The following is a 14,497-nucleotide window of genomic DNA, read 5'->3' on the forward strand; positions in this document are numbered from 1 at the left end:
TGTAAGCATAGAGGACATGCCTGCACCCCATTGGACTTACCTGTGTGGGTTAAACCCGGGTTATTTGACAACCTATGGCGGTGATGGTTCTGCTCAGGCAGAGCAGTGCTGATGCTCCTCATAAAGCTGTCGCTGCTGTGAAGGTTCTAGGTGACATCACAAATCCCTATGGTTACATACACAACAAAGCTGGGTTGTTGTTGTTTACACTCTGCAAGGCCTGTGGAAGTGAGTGACATCATAGCACTGTAGTTCTGAGGGTTCTAGATGGATGCAACAATCTCCTGTTGCTTCTATGAAGGCCATAATAGACGACATCACCAAACAGCTCCATAGTCACATACACAGCAAAGGAGAGATGTTGTTTACACCTAGTGATGTCAGTGGTATTGAGTGACATCACAGCACAGTGCTAAGGCTCCTGGGCCTGGACACAGCAGCGGCTGCAATATCTCAACGGAGAATACGTTTATATATATGTGTGTGTGTGCGCGTATATATATATATATATATATATATATATATATATATATATATTTCTCCGCCGAAATCACTTTTAAACCCATTTCCACCTTTTTTTCCCTTCTCTTCCTCTTACTTTTTTTTCACGTTTTTTTACGTTTTTCTCCTTTTCGCCTATTTTCTGGGCGTATTATTCTTCTTTTTCTTCTTTTTTTTCGTCTAATGCATACCCCATCAGTGCAGCAATGCTTATTCAATACCGCCAGCAGATGGAGACACTGGGGGATAATTTTCTAAGGATTTATACTGATTTTTCCTGTCTGAATTTGTCGCACAGAAAGTTGCAGGCCAAATATGTGTGACATTTCTGCGACTTTAGCTTCTAGAGCATTTTTACAACATTATACATAGGTGCTGAATACATAAAAAGCGACTGTTCAGCGACAGACAAGTCGCATCGGCTGAAAGTAGGCCAGAATGTCAGTCCATGTTGGAGCAGGTTTAGATACAGTCTAAAGTATAGATCTCAAAGTCTGTGCACAGAATTTAGCAAGGGCCTCGCACCTTCTGATGCATCAGGTAGGTGCACAATAGCATAGCCTAACCCTCTGTACTTTGGTCTATATTGATGCGGGACATAGACAGCCAGCTGATGACCAATCCATTAGTGCAATGGATGGCTGGAAGCATTTGTCTTTGCCTTTGCAATACCACAGAAGCAATGCATGGTCAATGTACAGCAATGACACACCTGTGTGAACAGCCAGGAGACCCCCCCCCCATGTTATGTTACATAGTTACATAGTTAGTACGGTCGAAAAAAGACATATGTCCATCAAGTTCAACCAGGGAATTAAGGGGTAGGGGTGTGGCGCGATATTGGGGAAGGGATGAGATTTTATATTTCTTCATAAGCATTAATCTTATTTTGTCAATTAGGAACATTCAGCACCCACCCGCTATCAAGGCAGCTGCCTATCATGTCATGCCCTACCTGCACAGGTGTGCTGGCTACTCAAATGATCCAATTAAGGAGGCCATTTAGTCAGCAGCAGCAGAAGTCCTGTGCCTGGACGCTCCAACAGCGGCCAGACACAAGCAGAAGCAGAAGCAGCAGAAGCAGCAGCAGCACCACCTTTTGTTTTTTGGCTGCAGCAGCAGCAAGGCCCACAGGGCTGGCTAGCTGGCTAGCCAGCAAGCAGGTAGCAATGAAAGTAGGAATCTTTCTTTTTAACCCTGTAAGGGGGTGGTGCACTGTACCCGAAGATACTGCCATATCGGGTCAATGCATAGGGCGACGGAAGCAAGCTTCGAAATCGGCCCCCGTTCTCAAAAATCCATTTAATATATGGTCCCCAGATAGGGGACGTATCAGATATTAAACTGATAAGAACAGATACTACACTTGATCTTAGCCAAAAGGCCGAGAAGCGATAACCGTGAAAGGGGCGGGCCCAACAAGGTGCCCTTCATGGGCACTATCACTGCTTGCTGTCAGGGAGGCTGCCAGACAATTTTCCATGCACACTCTGGGCTGGGGGGCAGTCAACCACCAGTACACACAGCAGAACCTAAACCCATACCATTATTGCTAAGCAGCAAGACAGGGGCCCATTGCACTCCCACGGGGCCTTTTTAAATGCAATCCATAACCCGGATTTGCCAGGAACCCTTCTTACTCCTCCTACTTGCATGTGACACTGGGCTTAGGATCTGCATAGGAAACACACACACAAGCACACACCTACCTTTGTTGCCTGCAGATGCCTCCTTGGCTGTCCCCAAACGGTATCAAACCAACACCCACGGGAAGCTGTAAGCATAGAGGACATGCCTGCACCCCATTGGACTTACCTGTGTGGGTTAAACCCGGGTTATTTGACAACCTATGGCGGTGATGGTTCTGCTCAGGCAGAGCAGTGCTGATGCTCCTCATAAAGCTGTCGCTGCTGTGAAGGTTCTAGGTGACATCACAAATCCCTATGGTTACATACACAACAAAGCTGGGTTGTTGTTGTTTACACTCTGCAAGGCCTGTGGAAGTGAGTGACATCATAGCACTGTAGTTCTGAGGGTTCTAGATGGATGCAACAATCTCCTGTTGCTTCTATGAAGGCCATAATAGACGACATCACCAAACAGCTCCATAGTCACATACACAGCAAAGGAGAGATGTTGTTTACACCTAGTGATGTCAGTGGTATTGAGTGACATCACAGCACAGTGCTAAGGCTCCTGGGCCTGGACACAGCAGCGGCTGCAATATCTCAACGGAGAATACGTTTATATATATATGTGTGTGTGTGCGCGTATATATATATATATATATATATATATATATATATATATATATATTTCTCCGCCGAAATCACTTTTAAACCCATTTCCACCTTTTTTTCCCTTCTCTTCCTCTTACTTTTTTTTCACGTTTTTTTACGTTTTTCTCCTTTTCGCCTCTTTTCTGGGCGTATTATTCTTCTTTTTCTTCTTTTTTTTCGTCTAATGCATACCCCATCAGTGCAGCAATGCTTATTCAATACCGCCAGCAGATGGAGACACTGGGGGATAATTTTCTAAGGATTTATACTGATTTTTCCTGTCTGAATTTGTCGCACAGAAAGTTGCAGGCCAAATATGTGTGACATTTCTGCGACTTTAGCTTCTAGAGCATTTTTACAACATTATACATAGGTGCTGAATACATAAAAAGCGACTGTTCAGCGACAGACAAGTCGCATCGGCTGAAAGTAGGCCAGAATGTCAGTCCATGTTGGAGCAGGTTTAGATACAGTCTAAAGTATAGATCTCAAAGTCTGTGCACAGAATTTAGCAAGGGCCTCGCACCTTCTGATGCATCAGGTAGGTGCACAATAGCATAGCCTAACCCTCTGTACTTTGGTCTATATTGATGCGGGACATAGACAGCCAGCTGATGACCAATCCATTAGTGCAATGGATGGCTGGAAGCATTTGTCTTTGCCTTTGCAATACCACAGAAGCAATGCATGGTCAATGTACAGCAATGACACACCTGTGTGAACAGCCAGGAGACCCCCCCCCCCCCCCCCCATGTTATGTTACATAGTTACATAGTTAGTACGGTCGAAAAAAGACATATGTCCATCAAGTTCAACCAGGGAATTAAGGGGTAGGGGTGTGGCGCGATATTGGGGAAGGGATGAGATTTTATATTTCTTCATAAGGCATTAATCTTATTTTGTCAATTAGGAACATTCAGCACCCACCCGCTATCAAGGCAGCTGCCTATCATGTCATGCCCTACCTGCACAGGTGTGCTGGCTACTCAAATGATCCAATTAAGGAGGCCATTTAGTCAGCAGCAGCAGAAGTCCTGTGCCTGGACGCTCCAACAGCGGCCAGACACAAGCAGAAGCAGAAGCAGCAGAAGCAGCAGAAGCAGCAGCAGCACCACCTTTTGTTTTTTGGCTGCAGCAGCAGCAAGGCCCACAGGGCTGGCTAGCTGGCTAGCCAGCAAGCAGGTAGCAATGAAAGTAGGAATCTTTCTTTTTAACCCTGTAAGGGGGTGGTGCACTGTACCCGAAGATACTGCCATATCGGGTCAATGCATAGGGCGACGGAAGCAAGCTTCGAAATCGGCCCCCGTTCTCAAAAATCCATTTAATATATGGTCCCCAGATAGGGGACGTATCAGATATTAAACTGATAAGAACAGATACTACACTTGATCTTAGCCAAAAGGCCTAGAAGCGATAACCGTGAAAGGGGCGGGCCCAACAAGGTGCCCTTCATGGGCACTATCACTGCTTGCTGTCAGGGAGGCTGCCAGACAATTTTCCATGCACACTCTGGGCTGGGGGGCAGTCAACCACCAGTACACACAGCAGAACCTAAACCCATACCATTATTGCTAAGCAGCAAGACAGGGGCCCATTGCACTCCCACGGGGCCTTTTTAAATGCAATCCATAACCCGGATTTGCCAGGAACCCTTCTTACTCCTCCTACTTGCATGTGACACTGGGCTTAGGATCTGCATAGGAAACACACACACAAGCACACACCTACCTTTGTTGCCTGCAGATGCCTCCTTGGCTGTCCCCAAACGGTATCAAACCAACACCCACGGGAAGCTGTAAGCATAGAGGACATGCCTGCACCCCATTGGACTTACCTGTGTGGGTTAAACCCGGGTTATTTGACAACCTATGGCGGTGATGGTTCTGCTCAGGCAGAGCAGTGCTGATGCTCCTCATAAAGCTGTCGCTGCTGTGAAGGTTCTAGGTGACATCACAAATCCCTATGGTTACATACACAACAAAGCTGGGTTGTTGTTGTTTACACTCTGCAAGGCCTGTGGAAGTGAGTGACATCATAGCACTGTAGTTCTGAGGGTTCTAGATGGATGCAACAATCTCCTGTTGCTTCTATGAAGGCCATAATAGACGACATCACCAAACAGCTCCATAGTCACATACACAGCAAAGGAGAGATGTTGTTTACACCTAGTGATGTCAGTGGTATTGAGTGACATCACAGCACAGTGCTAAGGCTCCTGGGCCTGGACACAGCAGCGGCTGCAATATCTCAACGGAGAATACGTTTATATATATGTGTGTGTGTGCGCGTATATATATATATATATATATATATATATATATATATATATATTTCTCCGCCGAAATCACTTTTAAACCCATTTCCACCTTTTTTTCCCTTCTCTTCCTCTTGCTTTTTTTTCACGTTTTTTTACGTTTTTCTCCTTTTCGCCTCTTTTCTGGGCGTATTATTCTTCTTTTTCTTCTTTTTTTTCGTCTAATGCATACCCCATCAGTGCAGCAATGCTTATTCAATACCGCCAGCAGATGGAGACACTGGGGGATAATTTTCTAAGGATTTATACTGATTTTTCCTGTCTGAATTTGTCGCACAGAAAGTTGCAGGCCAAATATGTGTGACATTTCTGCGACTTTAGCTTCTAGAGCATTTTTACAACATTATACATAGGTGCTGAATACATAAAAAGCGACTGTTCAGCGACAGACAAGTCGCATCGGCTGAAAGTAGGCCAGAATGTCAGTCCATGTTGGAGCAGGTTTAGATACAGTCTAAAGTATAGATCTCAAAGTCTGTGCACAGAATTTAGCAAGGGCCTCGCACCTTCTGATGCATCAGGTAGGTGCACAATAGCATAGCCTAACCCTCTGTACTTTGGTCTATATTGATGCGGGACATAGACAGCCAGCTGATGACCAATCCATTAGTGCAATGGATGGTTGGAAGCATTTGTCTTTGCCTTTGCAATACCACAGAAGCAATGCATGGTCAATGTACAGCAATGACACACCTGTGTGAACAGCCAGGAGACCCCCCCCCCCCCCCATGTTATGTTACATAGTTACATAGTTAGTACGGTCGAAAAAAGACATATGTCCATCAAGTTCAACCAGGGAATTAAGGGGTAGGGGTGTGGCGCGATATTGGGGAAGGGATGAGATTTTATATTTCTTCATAAGCATTAATCTTATTTTGTCAATTAGGAACATTCAGCACCCACCCGCTATCAAGGCAGCTGCCTATCATGTCATGCCCTACCTGCACAGGTGTGCTGGCTACTCAAATGATCCAATTAAGGAGGCCATTTAGTCAGCAGCAGCAGAAGTCCTGTGCCGGGACGCTCCAACAGCGGCCAGACACAAGCAGAAGCAGAAGCAGCAGAAGCAGCAGCAGCACCACCTTTTGTTTTTTGGCTGCAGCAGCAGCAAGGCCCACAGGGCTGGCTAGCTGGCTAGCCAGCAAGCAGGTAGCAATGAAAGTAGGAATCTTTCTTTTTAACCCTGTAAGGGGGTGGTGCACTGTACCCGAAGATACTGCCATATCGGGTCAATGCATAGGGCGACGGAAGCAAGCTTCGAAATCGGCCCCCGTTCTCAAAAATCCATTTAATATATGGTCCCCAGATAGGGGACGTATCAGATATTAAACTGATAAGAACAGATACTACACTTGATCTTAGCCAAAAGGCCGAGAAGCGATAACCGTGAAAGGGGCGGGCCCAACAAGGTGCCCTTCATGGGAACTATCACTGCTTGCTGTCAGGGAGGCTGCCAGACAATTTTCCATGCACACTCTGGGCTGGGGGGCAGTCAACCACCAGTACACACAGCAGAACCTAAACCCATACCATTATTGCTAAGCAGCAAGACAGGGGCCCATTGCACTCCCACGGGGCCTTTTTAAATGCAATCCATAACCCGGATTTGCCAGGAACCCTTCTTACTCCTCCTACTTGCATGTGACACTGGGCTTAGGATCTGCATAGGAAACACACACACAAGCACACACCTACCTTTGTTGCCTGCAGATGCCTCCTTGGCTGTCCCCAAACGGTATCAAACCAACACCCACGGGAAGCTGTAAGCATAGAGGACATGCCTGCACCCCATTGGACTTACCTGTGTGGGTTAAACCCGGGTTATTTGACAACCTATGGCGGTGATGGTTCTGCTCAGGCAGAGCAGTGCTGATGCTCCTCATAAAGCTGTCGCTGCTGTGAAGGTTCTAGGTGACATCACAAATCCCTATGGTTACATACACAACAAAGCTGGGTTGTTGTTGTTTACACTCTGCAAGGCCTGTGGAAGTGAGTGACATCATAGCACTGTAGTTCTGAGGGTTCTAGATGGATGCAACAATCTCCTGTTGCTTCTATGAAGGCCATAATAGACGACATCACCAAACAGCTCCATAGTCACATACACAGCAAAGGAGAGATGTTGTTTACACCTAGTGATGTCAGTGGTATTGAGTGACATCACAGCACAGTGCTAAGGCTCCTGGGCCTGGACACAGCAGCGGCTGCAATATCTCAACGGAGAATACGTTTATATATATATGTGTGTGTGTGTGCGCGTATATATATATATATATATATATATATATATATATATATATATATATATTTCTCCGCCGAAATCACTTTTAAAACCCATTTCCACCTTTTTTTTCCCTTCTCTTCCTCTTGCTTTTTTTTCACGTTTTTTTTACGTTTTTCTCCTTTTCGCCTCTTTTCTGGGCGTATTATTCTTCTTTTTCTTCTTTTTTTTTCGTCTAATGCATACCCCATCAGTGCAGCAATGCTTATTCAATACCGCCAGCAGATGGAGACACTGGGGGATAAATTTTCTAAGGATTTATACTGATTTTTCCTGTCTGAATTTGTCGCACAGAAAGTTGCAGGCCAAATATGTGTGACATTTCTGCGACTTTAGCTTCTAGAGCATTTTTTACAACATTATACATAGGTGCTGAATACATAAAAAGCGACTGTTCAGCGACAGACAAGTCGCATCGGCTGAAAGTAGGCCAGAATGTCAGTCCATGTTGGAGCAGGTTTAGATACAGTCTAAAGTATAGATCTCAAAGTCTGTGCACAGAATTTAGCAAGGGCCTCGCACCTTCTGATGCATCAGGTAGGTGCACAATAGCATAGCCTAACCCTCTGTACTTTGGTCTATATTGATGCGGGACATAGACAGCCAGCTGATGACCAATCCATTAGTGCAATGGATGGCTGGAAGCATTTGTCTTTGCCTTTGCAATACCACAGAAGCAATGCATGGTCAATGTACAGCAATGACACACCTGTGTGAACAGCCAGGAGACCCCCCCCCCCCCCCCCCATGTTATGTTACATAGTAACATAGTTAGTACGGTCGAAAAAAGACATATGTCCATCAAGTTCAACCAGGGAATTAAGGGGTAGGGGTGTGGCGCGATATTGGGGAAGGGATGAGATTTTATATTTCTTCATAAGCATTAATCTTATTTTGTCAATTAGGAACATTCAGCACCCACCCGCTATCAAGGCAGCTGCCTATCATGTCATGCCCCTACCTGCACAGGTGTGCTGGCTACTCAAATGATCCAATTAAGGAGGCCATTTAGTCAGCAGCAGCAGAAGTCCTGTGCCTGGACGCTCCAACCAGCGGCCAGACACAAGCAGAAGCAGAAGCAGCAGAAGCAGCAGCAGCACCACCTTTTGTTTTTTGGCTGCAGCAGCAGCAAGGCCCACAGGGCTGGCTAGCTGGCTAGCCAGCAAGCAGGTAGCAATGAAAGTAGGAATCTTTCTTTTTAACCCTGTAAGGGGGTGGTGCACTGTACCCGAAGATACTGCCATATCGGGTCAATGCATAGGGCGACGGAAGCAAGCTTCGAAATCGGCCCCCCGTTCTCAAAAATCCATTTAATATATGGTCCCCAGATAGGGGACGTATCAGATATTAAACTGATAAGAACAGATACTACACTTGATCTTAGCCAAAAGGGCCGAGAAGCGATAACCGTGAAAGGGGCGGGCCCAACAAGGTGCCCTTCATGGGCACTATCACTGCTTGCTGTCAGGGAGGCTGCCAGGACAATTTTCCATGCACACTCTGGGCTGGGGGGCAGTCAACCACCAGTACACACAGCAGAACCTAAACCCATACCATTATTGCTAAGCAGCAAGACAGGGGCCCATTGCACTCCCACGGGGCCTTTTTAAATGCAATCCATAACCCGGATTTGCCAGGAACCCTTCTTACTCCTCCTACTTGCATGTGACACTGGGCCTTAGGATCTGCATAGGAAACACACACACAAGCACACACCTACCTTTGTTGCCTGCAGATGCCTCCTTGGCTGTCCCCAAACGGTATCAAACCAACACCCACGGAAGCTGTAAGCATAGAGGACATGCCCTGCACCCCATTGGACTTACCTGTGTGGGTTAAACCCGGGTTATTTGACAACCTATGGCGGTGATGGTTCTGCTCAGGCAGAGCAGTGCTGATGCTCCTCATAAAGCTGTCGCTGCTGTGAAGGTTCTAGGTGACATCACAAAATCCCTATGGTTACATACACAACAAAGCTGGGTTGTTGTTGTTTACACTCTGCAAGGCCTGTGGAAGTGAGTGACATCATAGCACTGTAGTTCTGAGGGTTCTAGATGGATGCAACAATCTCCTGTTGCTTCTATGAAGGCCATAATAGACGACATCACCAAACAGCTCCATAGTCACATACACAGCAAAGGAGAGATGTTGTTTACACCTAGTGATGTCAGTGGTATTGAGTGACATCACAGCACAGTGCTAAGGCTCCTGGGCCTGGACACAGCAGCGGCTGCAATATCTCAACGGAGAATACGTTTATATATATGTGTGTGTGTGCGCGTATATATATATATATATATATATATATATATATATATATATATATTTCTCCGCCGAAATCACTTTTAAACCCATTTCCACCTTTTTTTTCCCTTCTCTTCCTCTTACTTTTTTTTCACGTTTTTTTTACGTTTTTCTCCTTTTCGCCTCTTTTCTGGGCGTATTATTCTTCTTTTTCTTCTTTTTTTTTCGTCTAATGCATACCCCATCAGTGCAGCAATGCTTATTCAATACCGCCAGCAGATGGAGACACTGGGGGATAATTTTCGAAGGATTTATACTGATTTTTCCTGTCTGAATTTGTCGCACAGAAAAGTTGCAGGCCAAATATGTGTGACATATCTGCGACTTTAGCTTCTAGAGCATTTTTAACAACATTATACATAGGTGCTGAATACATAAAAAGCGACTGTTCAGCGACAGACAAGTCGCATCGGCTGAAAGTAGGCCAGAATGTCAGTCCATGTTGGAGCAGGTTTTAGATACAGTCTAAAGTATAGATCTCAAAGTCTGTGCACAGAATTTAGCAAGGGCCTCGCACCTTCTGATGCATCAGGTAGGTGCACAATAGCATAGCCTAACCCTCTGTACTTTGGTCTATATTGATGCGGGACATAGACAGCCAGCTGATGACCAATCCATTAGTGCAATGGATGGCTGGAAGCATTTGTCTTTGCCTTTGCAATACCACAGAAGCAATGCATGGTCAATGTACAGCAATGACACACCTGTGTGAACAGCCAGGAGACCCCCCCCCCCCCCCCATGTTATGTTACATAGTTACATAGTTAGTACGGTCGAAAAAAGACATATGTCCATCAAGTTTCAACCAGGGAATTAAGGGGTAGGGGTGTGGCGCGATATTGGGGAAGGGATGAGATTTTATATTTCTTCATAAGCATTAATCTTATTTTGTCAATTAGGAACATTCAGCACCCACCCGCTATCAAGGCAGCTGCCTATCATGTCATGCCCTACCTGCACAGGTGTGCTGGCTACTCAAATGATCCAATTAAGGAGGCCATTTAGTCAGCAGCAGCAGAAGTCCTGTGCCCTGGACGCTCCAACAGCGGCCAGACACAAGCAGAAAGCAGAAGCAGCAGAAGCACCACCTTTTGTTTTTTGGCTGCAGCAGCAGCAAGGCCCACAGGGCTGGCTAGCTGGCTAGCCAGCAAGCAGGTAGCAATGAAAGTAGGAATCTTTCTTTTTAACCCTGTAAGGGGGTGGTGCACTGTACCCGAAGATACTGCCATATCGGGTCAATGCATAGGGCGACGGAAGCAAGCTTCGAAATCGGCCCCCGTTCTCAAAAAATCCATTTAATATATGGTCCCCAGATAGGGGACGTATCAGATATTAAACTGATAAGAACAGATACTACACTTGATCTTAGCCAAAAGGCCGAGAAGCGATAACCGTGAAAGGGGCGGGCCCAACAAGGTGCCCTTCATGGGCACTATCACTGCTTGCTGTCAGGGAGGCTGCCAGACAATTTTCCATGCACACTCTGGGCTGGGGGGCAGTCAACCACCAGTACACACAGCAGAACCTAAAACCCATACCATTATTGCTAAGCAGCAAGACAGGGGGCCCATTGCACTCCCACGGGGCCTTTTTAAATGCAATCCATAACCCCGGATTTGCCAGGAACCCTTCTTACTCCTCCTACTTGCATGTGACACTGGGCTTAGGATCTGCATAGGAAACACACACACAAGCACACACCTACCTTTGTTGCCTGCAGATGCCTCCTTGGCTGTCCCCAAACGGTATCAAACCAAACACCCACGGGAAGCTGTAAGCATAGAGGACCATGCCTGCACCCCATTGGACTTACCTGTGTGGGTTAAACCCGGGTTATTTGACAACCTATGGCGGTGATGGTTTCTGCTCAGGCAGAGCAGTGCTGATGCTCCTCATAAAGCTGTCGCTGCTGTGAAGGTTCTAGGTGACATCACAAATCCCTATGGTTACATACACAACAAAGCTGGGTTGTTGTTGTTTACACTCTGCAAGGCCTGTGGAAGTGAGTGACATCATAGCACTGTAGTTTCTGAGGGTTCTAGATGGATGCAACAATCTCCTGTTGCTTCTATGAAGGCCATAATAGACGACATCACCAAACAGCTCCATAGTCCACATACACAGCAAAGGAGAGATGTTGTTTACACCTAGTGATGTCAGTGGTATTGAGTGACATCACAGCACAGTGCTAAGGCTCCTGGGCCTGGACACAGCAGCGGCTGCAATATCTCAACGGAGAATATGTTTATATATATTGTGTGTGTGTGCGCGTATATATATATATATATATATATATATATATATATATATATATATATATTTCTCCGCCGAAAATCACTTTTAAACCCATTTCCACCTTTTTTTCCCTTCTCTTCCTCTTACTTTTTTTTCACGTTTTTTTACGTTTTTCTCCTTTTCGCCTCTTTTCTGGGCGTATTATTCTTCTTTTTCTTCTTTTTTTTTCGTCTAATGCATACCCCATCAGTGCAGCAATGCTTATTCAATACCGCCAGCAGATGGAGACACTGGGGGGATAATTTTCTAAGGATTTATACTGATTTTTCCTGTCTGAATTTGTCGCACAGAAAGTTGCAGGCCAAATATGTGTGACATTTCTGCGACTTTAGCTTCTAGAGCATTTTTACAACATTATACATAGGTGCTGAATACATAAAAAAGCGACTGTTCAGCGACAGACAAGTCGCATCGGCTGAAAGTAGGCCAGAATGTCAGTCCATGTTGGAGCAGGTTTAGATACAGTCTAAAGTATAGATCTCAAAGTCTGTGCACAGAATTTAGCAAGGGCCTCGCACCTTCTGATGCATCAGGTAGGTGCACAATAGCATAGCCTAACCCTCTGTACTTTGGTCTATATTGATGCGGGACATAGACAGCCAGCTGATGACCAATCCATTAGTGCAATGGATGGCTGGAAGCATTTGTCTTTGCCTTTGCAATACCACAGAAGCAATGCATGGTCAATGTACAGCAATGACACACCTGTGTGAACAGCCAGGAGACCCCCCCCCCCCCCCAATGTTATGTTACATAGTTACATAGTTAGTACGGTCGAAAAAAGACATATGTCCCATCAAGTTCAACCAGGGAATTAAGGGGTAGGGGTGTGGCGCGATATTGGGGAAGGGATGAGATTTTTATATTTCTTCATAAGCATTAATCTTATTTTGTCAATTAGGAACATTCAGCACCCACCCGCTATCAAGGCAGCTGCCTATCATGTCATGCCCTACCTGCACAGGTGTGCTGGCTACTCAAATGATCCAATTAAGGAGGCCATTTAGTCAGCAGCAGCAGAAGTCCTGTGCCTGGACGCTCCAACAGCGGCCAGACACAAGCAGAAGCAGAAGCAGCAGAAGCAGCAGCAGCACCACCTTTTGTTTTTTGGCTGCAGCAGCAGCAAGGCCCACAGGGCTGGCTAGCTGGCTAGCCAGCAAGCAGGTAGCAATGAAAGTAGGAATCTTTCTTTTTAACCCTGTAAGGGGGGTGGTGCACTGTACCCGAAGATACTGCCATATCGGGTCAATGCATAGGGCGACGGAAGCAAGCTTCGAAATCGGCCCCCGTTCTCAAAAATCCATTTAATATATGGTCCCCCAGATAGGGGACGTATCAGATATTAAACTGATAAGAACAGATTACTACACTTGATCTTAGCCAAAAGGCCGAGAAGCGATAACCGTGAAAGGGGCGGGGCCCAACAAGGTGCCCTTCATGGGCACTATCACTGCTTGCTGTCAGGGAGGCTGCCAGACAATTTTCCATGCACACTCTGGGCTGGGGGGCAGTCAACCACCAGTACACACAGCAGAACCTAAACCCATACCATTATTGCTAAGCAGCAAGACAGGGGGCCCATTGCACTCCCACGGGGCCTTTTTAAATGCAATCCATAACCCGGATTTGCCAGGAACCCTTCTTACTCCTCCTACTTGCATGTGACACTGGGCTTAGGATCTGCATAGGAAACACACACACAAGCACACACCTACCTTTGTTGCCTGCAGATGCCTCCTTGGCTGTCCCCAAACGGTATCAAACCAACACCCACGGGAAGCTGTAAGCATAGAGGACATGCCTGCACCCCATTGGACTTACCTGTGTGGGTTAAACCCGGGTTATTTGACAAACCTATGGCGGTGATGGTTCTGCTCAGGCAGAGCAGTGCTGATGCTCCTCATAAAGCTGTCGCTGCTGTGAAGGTTCTAGGTGACATCACAAATCCCTATGGTTACATACACAACAAAGCTGGGTTGTTGTTGTTTACACTCTGCAAGGCCTGTGGAAGTGAGTGACATCATAGCACTGTAGTTCTGAGGGTTCTAGATGGATGCAACAATCTCCTGTTGCTTCTATGAAGGCCATAATAGACGACATCACCAAACAGCTCCATAGTCACATACACAGCAAAGGAGAGATGTTGTTTACACCTAGTGATGTCAGTGGTATTGAGTGACATCACAGCACAGTGCTAAGGCTCCTGGGCCTGGACACAGCAGCGGCTGCAATATCTCAACGGAGAATACGTTTATATATATGTGTGTGTGTGCGCGTATATATAATATATATATATATATATATATATATATATATTTCTCCGCCGAAATCACTTTTAAACCCATTTTCCACCTTTTTTTTCCCTTCTCTTCCTCTTACTTTTTTTTCACTTTTTTTTACGTTTTTTCTCCTTTTCGCCTCTTTTCTGGGCGTATTATTCTTCTTTTTCTTCTTTTTTTTCGTCTAATGCATACCCCATCAGTGCAGCAATGCTTATTCAATACCGCCAGCAGATGGAGACAC

General features: G+C 45.8%; 6 non-coding genes across 6 annotated transcripts; all 6 read right to left on the bottom strand.

Moving 5' to 3' along the window:
* Positions 1-1,706: 1,706 nt before the first annotated feature.
* Positions 1,707-1,897, bottom strand: LOC130344748 (U2 spliceosomal RNA). The gene has a single exon (XR_008883588.1). It is a non-coding gene; the product is annotated as a U2 spliceosomal RNA (small nuclear RNA).
* Positions 1,898-4,004: 2,107 nt separating this feature from the next.
* On the bottom strand, positions 4,005-4,195 carry LOC130344752 (U2 spliceosomal RNA). The gene has a single exon (XR_008883591.1). It is a non-coding gene; the product is annotated as a U2 spliceosomal RNA (small nuclear RNA).
* Positions 4,196-6,285: 2,090 nt separating this feature from the next.
* On the bottom strand, positions 6,286-6,476 carry LOC130344749 (U2 spliceosomal RNA). The gene has a single exon (XR_008883589.1). It is a non-coding gene; the product is annotated as a U2 spliceosomal RNA (small nuclear RNA).
* Positions 6,477-8,587: 2,111 nt separating this feature from the next.
* LOC130344763 (U2 spliceosomal RNA) lies at positions 8,588-8,780 on the bottom strand. Its single transcript, XR_008883602.1, has one exon. It is a non-coding gene; the product is annotated as a U2 spliceosomal RNA (small nuclear RNA).
* Positions 8,781-10,876: 2,096 nt separating this feature from the next.
* On the bottom strand, positions 10,877-11,068 carry LOC130344750 (U2 spliceosomal RNA). Its single transcript, XR_008883590.1, has one exon. It is a non-coding gene; the product is annotated as a U2 spliceosomal RNA (small nuclear RNA).
* Positions 11,069-13,181: 2,113 nt separating this feature from the next.
* Positions 13,182-13,374, bottom strand: LOC130344765 (U2 spliceosomal RNA). Its single transcript, XR_008883604.1, has one exon. It is a non-coding gene; the product is annotated as a U2 spliceosomal RNA (small nuclear RNA).
* Positions 13,375-14,497: the final 1,123 nt, after the last annotated feature.

Source organism: Hyla sarda, unplaced genomic scaffold (assembly GCF_029499605.1).
Source record: "Hyla sarda isolate aHylSar1 unplaced genomic scaffold, aHylSar1.hap1 scaffold_733, whole genome shotgun sequence".
Classification (NCBI taxonomy): Eukaryota; Metazoa; Chordata; class Amphibia; order Anura; family Hylidae; genus Hyla; species Hyla sarda.